Source organism: Macaca mulatta, chromosome 14 (genome assembly GCF_049350105.2).
Source record: "Macaca mulatta isolate MMU2019108-1 chromosome 14, T2T-MMU8v2.0, whole genome shotgun sequence".
NCBI lineage: Eukaryota > Metazoa > Chordata > Mammalia > Primates > Cercopithecidae > Macaca > Macaca mulatta.
In genome coordinates this window covers 25,145,638-25,157,878 of record NC_133419.1, presented here as the reverse complement: position 1 = coordinate 25,157,878, position 12,241 = coordinate 25,145,638, and the positions used below count along the sequence as shown (strand labels likewise).

Genomic DNA, 12,241 nt, shown 5'->3' with positions numbered 1-12,241 from the left:
AGTGGTCAGGAAATAATTCCTTTGGAAGTTCTGGGGCTAAAATTTGTTGAAAGGATTAAAATAAATCACTGGATTTCAAAAGCATGATGAAGCATGACTATTAATGCTTTATCATCTGCTATTATTAGAGATTAATAATATTACTCTCTGAACTAGAAATAATCTAAAACTAGAAGAAAAACTTTCAAAAAGAACTATTAATATAAAAACACAAATACTCCAGTTCAACATATTTAAGACGTTTCTCTTCAAAATTGCAAGATAAAATTAAGCCATAATTAAACAGTATCATATCATTTACCACTTTCCTTCATGTAATCCAGTGTTTCCTGCTGCTCCTCAGGAGAGAAAGGGGGAAATATCCTTATGGAGCATGGAGTCAAAGTATGATGTCTATGAATGTATATATGCCTGCCTTCCACAAAGTCGGGTGTTCACCTGTTGTCAAAAACAATTGCAGCTCATTATTTTCTATATTTAATGAAGGTACTTTTATTAGGGAGATATTTTTAATCTTTTGTTGTATTAGTCCATTTATGGACACTAGTCAAATTTAAAATTCACATTCTCCTTTTTGATAATCATTCATGAGTAGTAAGGCTTGCTTCATACAACTGTGAGGCGTGTGCAATGCACAACTCCAAGGACCACCTTTTTTGTGTGATTTTTGTGAACAGCAGACTTTGTGAAGTGTCAGTGAGGACTGTACATTACCTGCAGTAAGCCTATGAGGAGCTATACATTAGAATATAAAATTAGCACTATATTTACAGAACTATTTTTAAAAATAAGATCCGCAAGGACAGCTATTATCAATATTTCAAAAAGCCAACTAGATTTCATACATATACTTATGTATTTGCATAAGACAATTAAAGCACCTTTGCTTTTGGCTCAATTTATATCAAATCATTTGATTTAAATGTTCATCTAGTACACTTCAAAAATGATGACTGCCAGGTACATGTTGTTTATTACTAAAAATAAAAAAAAACAAATTGCAATGTTTTATTATGCAAAGTAGTTATGAAAAATGGGTCCCTACAGGAAAAATAATAAAACTTGATCTTAACAATAAAAATATTGGGAAAATAATGGCCTATATCATAAACTGAATTAAAGAAATTTCTTCACCTTAACGACGTGTTAGATGAGGCCACTCATTTATTAGTTCTCCCCAGATACACGGGAAATCTCTATGCACTATGGTAGTTAGACGTGAGAGATGACAAGAAGAACAAGATGAAGTCCATATTCTTTTCTTTTTAGACAGAGTTTCACTCTTGTTGCCCAGGCTGGAGTGCAATGGCACAATTTCGGCTCACCAAAACCTCCGCCTCCTGGGTTCAAGTGATTCTCCTGCCTCAGCCTCCCGGGTAGCTGGGATTACAGGCATGCGCCACCACGCCGGGTTCATTTTGTATTTTTAGTAGGAACGAGGTTTCTCCATGTTTGTCAGGCTGGTCTCAAACTCCCAACCTCAGGTGATCCACCCGCCTCAGCCTCCTAAAGTGCTGGGATTACAGGTATGAGCCACCGCACCCAGTTAACGAGATCCATATTCTAAAAGAAGCCACAATTTAGTGGGTTTTTGCCAAATACATATAACAATAGTAAGAGCTATCATAAATATATGAACAAAATATTTGTGTACAGAGGACAGGGAGCTCAGTGGGCTTAGGGGAGCTGGGAAAGATGTTCCCAAAGGAAGTAACTTGCTCTGAGACTTGAGATATGAAGATCATATCCTAGGCAAATGGATTAGCTCTCACCAAGTTTGAGTTCAAACTAACCTGGCTTGTCCCCAGAGGACTAAAACATTTAGCATGGCAGGCAGATGGGAGAGGGCGTGAATAGGGTGGCTGGACTGGGCTGTTGAGGAGTCTGGATTTTATTCTAAAAACATATTTCGAGAATATAAAGAGGATGTTCAGCATTACTTGTTAGGATGATACATCTAGAGGAAGAACGAGTAATGGACTATCTGAGGAAAAGTTGGCATTATCAGAAAGACTAGTTAGAGACAATCTAAGAGAGAAGTGCTAGAATCTGGACCAAGGCCATAGCAAGACAGACCAAAGTTGACTTTAAGAGAGTGAGTAGATTGGATTTGATGACTGGTTAGACAGGAGGCAGGTTAAAGAGATATTGATATCATTTAAAACTGTAAATATCCAAGTTTTTGTTTCTGTTTTCTAAGTGAGGATTAAAGAGTTAAAAAAAAAAATGCTGTGTTTTGAGTACAGTGCCTGGTGCATATCTAGGTCTCTGGAGAAAAAAATAACCAGTTACAGATGGAGTATTCAGTTTGCAAGGCTTGTAGGAGACTCAGGTAATTAAGTGGGATCTTGCTGGCAAGGGACGCTTATGAGTCTTCAGCATACACAGGTTAGCCAGGATTTGAGATTCATCTCTCAAAAAACCCCCAACTTATGTCTTTCAGGAATGCAGAGAGACTGGGAGTGGAAGTGACTCAAAGGGGGAAGCCCTCATTATTTAAGGAGAAGATTAGGAAAATAGAAGGAGGATAAAGTGATCTCAATAAAGAAAGTGATCAATGAGGAGTATCTCAAACCCTTGGAAGAGTTTCAGGAAAGCAGAGGCAGGTGATGGGATCGTGTTACGGAGAGATCAAATACAAGAAGGACTAACATCAGGTGTTGGGTCCTCACAATTAGGACCTCATCTGGTTTATAGCATATCATATCTAAACTCTAACCTCACTATTAGCATTGACCATATTTCTCATATAATTATGAATTTCTAGATGCCTTATAACATTTTGCAAAATCTTTCTGTCCATTAGATATGTTCAGTGAGTTGGGACAATTTTGCCTAAGTCTTTCTTAGAAGTTACTTCTATACTTAAGGGCATACTTGGAAATGACTGAGGACTGACAAATATATGTGACCTAAGCAGCTGGAGAACTTTCATTTCAGGAAATAGGGGGAAGGGAAACTGTAGACATCCCAAGCCCAGTGAAAACATTCAGACTGAGTACTAGGTTACATAATAGTGAACTGCTATGTTTATTTGTTACCAAGTCAACAAGTTTGACTTTACTGATTCCGATTTTGGGTTCTAAAGTCAGGAGATATGCAGTTCCTATTTCCAGCCTCACCATTTAGTTGCTATATAACCTTAGACAAATGACCTAGCCTCTTTGTGTTTCTAAGTGAGGATTAAGGAAAAAAAAATACGTTATATTTTCAGTACGGTGCCTGGTGCATATCAAATGCTCAAGAAATGGTGGTTACTAATGTTTTTATTAAATTACACTGGTACCTCTTGTTGGTGGAGGAGATACATTTCATGATCCCCAGTGGATGCCTGAAACCAGATAGTACCAAACCCTACATAAACTGTAATTTTTCCTGTAAAGACATATCTATGACAAAGTTTAATTTATGCATTAGGCACAGTAAAAATTAACAACAATTATAACAACATACTGTAATAGAATTATGTGAATGTAGTCTCTTTCTCTTAAAATTTCTGCTCGGTTGACCATAGGTAACTGACACCACCAAAAGTGAAACTGCAGGTAAGAAGGGACTACTAGATACTTGTAAATCCCAGAAGTGTTGAAAGCTTTCCTAAGTGCAGAAAGCTCTAATAAGCCTGTGGCAAAGTTGAAAGACAAGTATATTAACTTTACATCAGTTTTTCATGATTTTTAGACTTCATTATGAATTTGATAGACATTGAAAACCATGATCAAAAATAATATCACCAACTTGGATAGCAAAGTTGGCAGGAAATCTTTATTTATATACTCCATAAAAGTAAAGCAAAACACTCACAGAATCTTAAATGTTAAATCTTCCCATTTCTGTTTGAAATAACCAAAGATTTCAAAGAAAAGAAAGTGGGCTAGCAATTATTGAGTGCCAGTCATGTGCCAAATACTTAAGACATTTTATTGCTCCCAAAATGACTGCAAAAAATAAAGTCAGTTTTACAGTTGAGGAAACCGAGGATTAACAAGGTTAATTGACAAATTTAGGGGCTCCAGCTAACAGGTGATGAAACAAAGTTGAAATCCAAGTTTTGTCTATTCCAAATCTCGAAGTATTTCCTCTACAGACTGAGCATTTCCTTCACCTTTTTACCCACATATCTGCCATTTTAACACAATTCTGCCCTTCTCACAGAATACTATGGGATTCTTCTTCACATTTTAATAACTAGTTTCCTAAGATCAATAATTATATATTTTTAATTTTGGGAATACTAAATTCCAAGGTAGTCAATTATGAACTCGGGATCCTAAAATCTTAATGCTGGAAGTAACCTTAGTTTTTACTTCATCTAACAGAAGAGAATATAGAACCTAGAGAGGTAAGTTGACTTGTACAAAATGTCACAGTTCATTAATCATAACACCAAGAATAAGAAATACACACTGCATCACGTGACTTTCAGACCTCAGGTTTTCCAACATAAGCAACTTAATGTTACTGTGCATGTGTGTGTGTGTATTCAGTCAATATACTCATTAGCTTTTGTTGTTAAGCTTCTATAAATTCCCCAAAACCAGGCTTCCAGTATGTATGTGCATGCCTGCGTGTGTTTGCATACATTCCTGTATGTGCATGCATTTGAATTATTTAGAGGAGGTGTTTCTTAAACTTAGTTCATTTGAGCAGTATTTACTGCATGCATACTCTTTGCCAGCTGTTCTTCTGAGGGGCTGAGGACATAACAAAACCCTTGCATTCAGAAAGTATTATAAGCGCAGTGTCTCTGGCACAAGACCAGCCTAATTAAATTTCAATGGTCAAGTTAACATTTCTCCACAAAAATTATTTTGAAGAAATGAAAGATGTAACTGATTCTTGACCTTCTTAGGGGATCTTCTGTGATACCATTTACAGATCATTAACGTTTTTATGCCTGTCTTATAAAGTACTTGACATTCTAACCGAAGTTTATATGGACACAGAGTATATTTTCCACAATTCACAAAGTATATTTCAATATTTACTGAGGAAATGGTGTTCACTAAGGCACTTCTAAATATGTTTTTAAAACGGCAGGACCTTACCAAAAATGGTCATATCTATTTATGTGTTACTCCAACCTTAATCCTGTCTATATACTTCTCTTTCTTAATCTATGCCAATGTGAACTTACAGTGACAGCTTTTCTCCAACAGAGTCCATATCTCTTTTTCTGCAAATCCAAACTAAAATCAGAGATGATCCATTTAAAGGTGCATTTATTGAATGCTTGCTGTGCGTGGCATATGCAATCTGATCTCATCCTCACGGCAGACAGTTCCAGGCAGTTGTTATTACCTCTATTTTACAGATAAGCAAACAGGCTCAGAGAGGTTAAACGATGCATGTAACACACGTGGCTCAGTGGGAAGCTGAGTATTTGAATTCACTTAAGATGCTAGAGTCCAAGTTTCACCTAATTTCTAACTCATCGTTAGGAAGCATGCAAAAAAGTAAAATTTATCAAATGGTAAGAACTTTCATAGAGAATTTCCATCTTTTCTTAAGGTCAGTGAAAATGGTCAACTTTCAAATGCTTTTCCAATATTCACACAGATTTCAAACTGTTTTCATTGAAAAGAAACATAAGAATCCAATGGGTATCTCCCAAGCCTAACTGTACTATTATCATCCACAGATGAAACATTAAGAATAACAATTACTATAGTAGGACTCCTTTTCTCTTAAGGGGAAAAGAAGTCCCTGGAAGAATATTAAGGAAATGGACAGAAAACAGGGCTGCTACTGTAGAGAATGAAATTATGAGCAATGACCATGACTGCCTGCCTCAGAAAACCACTGGTGTGGGAAGATGTGCACATGTAAACAATGACGTGTGTGTCTGCATTTAATCTTCCTCATTCTATATATTCTAACGAGTCTTTAGCCCATCACAAAGTAAATACTTTGTTTAATGAACACAGCACTCATTTTGACTAGAACTGTGAATCCAAATCGTGGTTTTGGAGGCCTTAATATTAATAATGGAATTTTATACCATATAATTTAAATCATATAACTACATAGACATTTGCCTTTATTTTGTACATCCAGGTCCAGACTATGTAATATGTGGCTAAAATGACACACTTAAAATACCAGAAATCTCTTATTCAACTTTTAGACCAAAAACATACACAGCACATTAATTGCATTATTTCCCTGTAAAATTTCATTTAAGTACTGTTTTTGCTGAGATTTATTTTTCTACACTTTTAGGAGAAAGTCATAATGTACAGTTTCTAGTATGAGGCAGCACTTTACATCTAAAATAATATATTGAGCCAATCTGTCCTGATAAGACCTCAAATGAGGATCCTGGCAACGACTGTAACATGAGTTGCACAATCCCTATTTTTCAAGTATAGGTGCTCAAACTGTTAAAGTGCTTAGCCAGACTGTTATTCACTGTCAGGAGATTAATCCACGTTAATCCGAGAATAACCATAACAAACAGCCATCCTTAGAGGGCCTATTATGCTTGCATCTTTGCACAACACTCCTTTTAAGTCATAAAACAATTCAACGAATTACATATTATAATTCCCACCTCACAGACTAGACAATTGAGAGCCAGGGAAATTAAAAGTATTGCTCAAAGGGCACAGCTATTACATTTGAGGAAGAAGATATTTGAAAAGGGAACTTTAAAACTCGTAAAACCCAGTAGCTTTCTGGGCATAGGGTCCTCGGCAGATTCTGGTAGACAACTGCTTACTCACAAATGTCTTTCAGTGGGCACCAACTTGGGTCCTGACACCCACTGATGAAGTAAGTTTCCAGCTCTGTCATGGCCCTCATTCTTTGAACAGTACATGAACAAATGCAGTGCTTCTGAACAAATTAGTTTAAAACAAATCAGTACTTAACCAAAATGCAGGGCCAACTCTGACTACTAAACCAAAGGTGTTAACCCCCAGGTGGGCCATAGGTTCCTAACAGTAGAGTTCTGAAATGATTTACCAGTATGAAAGATGATGACACCTTAGATGCCCCATTAACTCCAGATTTGAAAATGTTTAAGTGGAGGGGGATGGGAGGACACATTTCAGACCAAAATTTTGAACAGATTCTCTCTCTCTTCACTTCTCTCCCTTTCTCTCTCTTAGGACAATTGCATGTGTACATTAAGTGTGGAGGGTACAGGGAGGAGGTGACACTATCAAGGAGAGGAATGTGCTTTCAGACCTAATTAGAGCAGCACTTAATAAATTTTGATGTCAACGAAAGATAAATATATATGTATATTTATATATATTTATCTATATATTTATATATATATTTACATAAAGAAAATAAAATCTCCTCCAATTAGCAGACCCAACCTAATTTCAAGGCTGGGGTTCCCATGTGAAGCCAAGAACTGAACTATAAAGTGAAAAAGCATCAAAGTACATGTTTTTCTTCTTACTTTTTTTTTGTCATTGTGCTAAGTTCCAGATGAGCAGGAACTTAATATAACTTGAGTCATTCCATGTCTACAAATGGTGACTTCACTGTGGTAATGTAAAACAAAGCAAACAAGCAAACAAATACAAAAAAAGTGCAGAGAACTATGAAAATATATGCACAAGTCTATGGGGATTTCAGGGAATAAAACCATCTTGCACAATTATTTTTATAGGTTGGTAAATTTATTGCCTGATCTGTGTTCCAACAGGAAACATGTGCCCAGAAAAATAAATTAGAGAAGTGCTCAGCTGTAGGCTAGTTTAGTTAAGGAGTAATGAAAAGGATAAGAATAGATGATGTGAGTGTAAGAACAGGCTCAGAAGCTTTCAGCTGCGTGTTTCTGGTTTCTATTATCACCTCTCTAATATAAATCTAACCCTACAGTTCTTTAATGACTCTCTGAGGACCACCACTCACAGGATTAAACACTAAGAAAGGACCCAGGAGAATGCTGCCTTTCATCTCCTTTGGGATATGTCAGAGTAGTGGATCTTATTTTTTTTTAAATGGCATTCAAGCCAGGGTTATCTAAACTATGCTATAGAAAGGAAAAGAAGAAAGGAAGAGGGAGAGAGGGAAGAAGGGAGGAAGGGAAGAGAGACAATGAATGTTGGAGTTTGTAACCCTTGAAGTCTAAACTGGCAGAAGTTTTATTTCAAGCTCTCAGGACCAATGTGCCTTCCTTTGACCCTTACTCATAAAACAGCATTCAAAATACAGGAGTAGCCAGGCTATGTGTAGCTGTCCAGTTTGGATCCCAAATTGACTTTTTTTTTTTTTTTTTTTTTTTTGCCTGGCGTTCTGAGGCTTGTGTGAGTCACCTGTCTCATGCTGTTTGGCCATTAATGAAAGAGTTATAGCTTCTCTAGGCCTCAGTTTCCTTTTTTTATTGACATGAGATCTCTGGAGACTCTTCTGGCTCAAAAGTTACATGAGTCTATGATTCTGATAGAAGGCCCCAGAGAGGAATAGAGAAGAGTGAAGGGGGAAAGTTCTGTAAAAAAGGCCAGCTCCATGACTTTGGCAGCAATGGGAGAGGAGGGAAGGTGATCCTACAGGCGCTCAGCTCAGACTTTCTAAGCATTTTCCACCTTCTGCTTTATTTTTTTATATTGGCCTCTTTTTCCAAGACAAAGCTGGCACATGAGAAGCATGAATGCTCAACATAGACCTCTTCTTCAGCTGCCTTTTCTAAGTTACCACAGGACACTAGATTTCTTCCTTTCTCTGAGGAGCTGTGAACTGGTGATATTGGAAAGGTTTCTGGCAAAACCCAAGTCACTGCTCTACAGTCCATGCACAGTCTCTCTGTAATCCAGAGAAGTCCTCAGTGAGAAGGGGGTGGAGTTGGAGAGAAGTAGGTCCTCCTTGTTTCATTTTTAGCACTGGCATGAACCCGGGTAATGTGAAGAGCACATCTGGGCATGTGTATGCAAGAGTGATTGTGGAAAGTACAGCCACTTCTCTCCACCAGCTTCCTCCCCCCAAAACCCACCCTTTCTCCCTCCACCCATACACCAGCAAGAAGCCACCCTTCATCTGCTTGGTTTATTGTCATATTTTTGTGTTAATACATTCTGTTGATCTGCAATGTCAGGTCGGATAATGAAATTTAAATTGAGTCCCTTCGATTTCCAATAGCCAAACATTTGTGCATCTAACTCCGTGGCTGACAAGCAACTTAAATGCATTCTAGAGTGTCAGTCACACAGCACTGGCACCCCACACTGCAGCGGCTTTCTTGGGGAGATTTTTTTTTTTTTCCTGGTGAATATTTGCAAAGGCGTCTGCCCAGGATGCAGTCAACCTGCATCCTTATAGCAAACTGTCTTATCAGAGAGCAGAGACTGATGAAGCAAATACGTGGGCCACCCATTCCCTTATTTTCTGGCCCCCAATAGCCAGTTCTTTAAAAAAACACCAAAGGGAGAGAGAGGATAAAGAGACCAAGAACACCAAATTAACTGACATTTTCTTCACCAATAAATAAGAAAATAAAGGTCACTCACTGTATTTCAGACTGATCACAGCAACATCCAGATGGAAATCCAGGCAGTTAAGAACAAGAGAAAACGCATGATCTTGATACCAAAAAGAATAAAAATTTAAAAAAGGAAGTTGATGAAGAAAAATCCAACTGCAATTATCCGTCAATTTTAGTCAACATAGGCACAAATCCAACTGTGCTCTGCTGGTTTCTCTCCCCCAATCAATGCCTCATTCTGCCGCGGTCAACTTTTCTTCTCTGAAATTTCTTTGCAGATGTATTATTAATTTCCTCTCCTCTTGTGGGAAATTCAAAAAGAAAAGAAAACACCACCACACCAGTTCTTTACTTTGCTAAAAAAGCCCCAAACTTTTCATTCCAAAATTATCTCCTTGGCTCACTTTCTCCTTTCTAGAGAAAAATGAACATACTTTTTTCTTTGTGAATCCTCGGTTCTCCATTTCCAATCATCCTTTTTTGGGGGGGAGGGGAACAGCTGCTTTAAGATTATTTATTTATGTCAGAACACACCAATCTCCGCGGGTCTAACCCTGGTTTATTTCATTCTTGAATGCTCCCTGTGTGCACATATACACATTTGTGTTAAGATCCAGGGCTCACAAGAAAAAGCTTCGTTCTTCCTTCTTTCTTGCACAATCAGTTTATCCATTGCGTTCGGTTCCAGGAGAGAGCTGTGTCCCGCATCCTTCATTTTTGCAAGGCACCCAACAGCCACCACCACCAAAAAAAAAAAAAAAAAAAAAAAAAAAAAAAAAAAAAAGTCTCCTTTTACATCGTCAATTCCTCTCCCCAGCCTCCCCTTCGAAGAATTTGGGGAGCAACTTCCCCCCCATTCGCCATCCTTCCGGCCGGCCCCTTCGCCAAAGATCTGATTAGATTTCTCATCACAACCCAGTGCGCAATTGAATTTTTGATTTCAGCCACCCGGCCAGCCACCTTCCCCTCTCCCCTCCAAACTCCGGTTATATCCTGTCTCCTTCCCTCCACCGCCTCTGCAATTTCATAATCTCACGTTAAATGGAGTGCGGGGGGCGGGGGCGGGGGCGGGGGCGGAGGTAGTGGAGGAAAATTTCAAGGCTCCGTCAGCTGTCAAGAAGAAACCCATTCCTCCCCCCGCTCTTTTTTTTTTTTTTTTTATAAGGCTCGGGGTGCCTTTTCCTTCCTCTGTCCCCACCCCCACCCCCAGCACCCGGTCCAGATCCTCCAGGTGTTGCAGAACTCCGCGGTCGGGGCCGGGATCACCGGGGAGACGCGGGATGCGGTCCCTCGCCGGTGGCCCCTGCCAGCCCCCGGGTCCCCTTCTCCTCCATCAGCCGGCAGTGGCTCCGGGGGCGCGGCGGTGATGTAAGTTGAGACTGGGGCTTTTATTTCAAATGGGGAGGATGAAGTGAGGGGACAGACGGGGTGGTAGGCAAATTAAAAAAACAAACACGAAAAAAGAAAGAAAAGAAAAAGAAGAAAAAAAGAAAAAGGAACAACACGGGTAAGAAAAAAAAAAATTCCTAATCGCTGGTTCTTCTCATCCTTCTCAAATGCAACTGCAGCTTTGATCTCATTTCCAGCTGCGTTGGGTACATTTTGGAGCCACAAGTTGGTTCCCGTTGGCGCAGACCTTCCCGACGCCTGCTAGTCCTCTGCGAGGAGACGCGTTTTCGGGAGCGCAGCTGCTCCGCGCCGTCCTTAGCGCCATCGCCCTGGCTCACGGCTCCCTGCGCGGCAGAAACCCCAGTCCCCTTCCATCCACTTCGGTTTGAACTCTCTTCCTCCCCCTCCCTCTGCTCTCGCCTCTCTTTTTCTCCCAAATAAATGCTCTCTCAGCGCCGGCGGCAGCTCTTGCCAGCCTAGGCTTTCTCTCGACCAATGCCACGTCCTGACGCTTAGGGTCCTAGCTTCCAAAAGCTCCTTTCGGACTGCAGTCGCTTTCCCTCCTCTGCCCCTCTTTCTTTCCCCTTTTCCTTTCCCTTTCTCCGCTTGTGATCAGTAAAATACAATTACCCAATTACCTCCCATCATCTTAGCACTGATTGGTCAATTGCATTAACACTTGAAGTCAGGGAAGAGGGGATTGGAGCTTCTGAGATGTGGCACTGCTGCCACCTGGAGGGCAGAGCCGGAACAGCTGAGTCTAAAAGCAACCCCCGCGCTGGGAGATTAGTAATAGGCAAAAGAAATTCAGGCTGTGTGGGAGAAGTCAGTTTTTTCGAAAAGCTTGCCTGTTTTCATCCAGAAATCCAGGAGTTTTGAGCTACAAAGAGGAAGACATTAAAATCAAATCACCACTAAGATTCAAAATTATCACCAAACACACAAAGCTGTTGCTTTCAGGTTGCAGGGTAAGGATCCTCTCCTAGTCAAGCACACTGGTCCCAAGCTGTGGATTAACACAGTACTATTGCTTAGCTGGGCGCGGTGGCGCACGCCTGTAATCACAGCACTTTGGGAGGCCGAGGCGGGAGGATCACGAGGTCAGGAGATCGAGACCAACCTGCCCAACATTGTGAAACCCCGTCTCTACTAAAAATACAAAAATTAGCCAGGAGTGATGGCGCGCATCTGCAATCCCAGCTACTCGGGAGACTGAGGCAGAATTGCTTGAACCCGGGAGGCAGAGGTTGCAGTGAGCCGAGATCGGGCCATTGCACTCCAGCCTGGGCGACAAGAGCAAGACTCTGTCTCAAATAAAAAAAAAATAAAAAAAAAAAAAAAAAAAAAAGAATAGGCTCAGGCTCATCAGAAAGAATCCAGAGTAACTTAAAAGCTACTGGAGAGGGAGGCTGT

The 12,241-nt window shown here is 39.9% G+C and overlaps 1 protein-coding gene across 7 annotated transcripts in view; it reads right to left on the bottom strand.

Moving 5' to 3' along the window:
- The window catches only part of LRRC4C (leucine rich repeat containing 4C), a 178,347-nt gene extending 168,163 nt beyond the window's left edge, over positions 1–10,184 (bottom strand). For all 7 annotated transcript variants that reach the window (XM_077964802.1, XM_077964803.1, XM_028833513.2 and 4 more), the window contains exon 1: positions 9,465–10,184. The gene's annotated coding sequence lies outside the window, so the exon portion shown is untranslated. The remainder of the gene's footprint in view (positions 1–9,464) is intronic.
- Between the last annotated feature and the right edge of the window lie 2,057 nt (positions 10,185–12,241).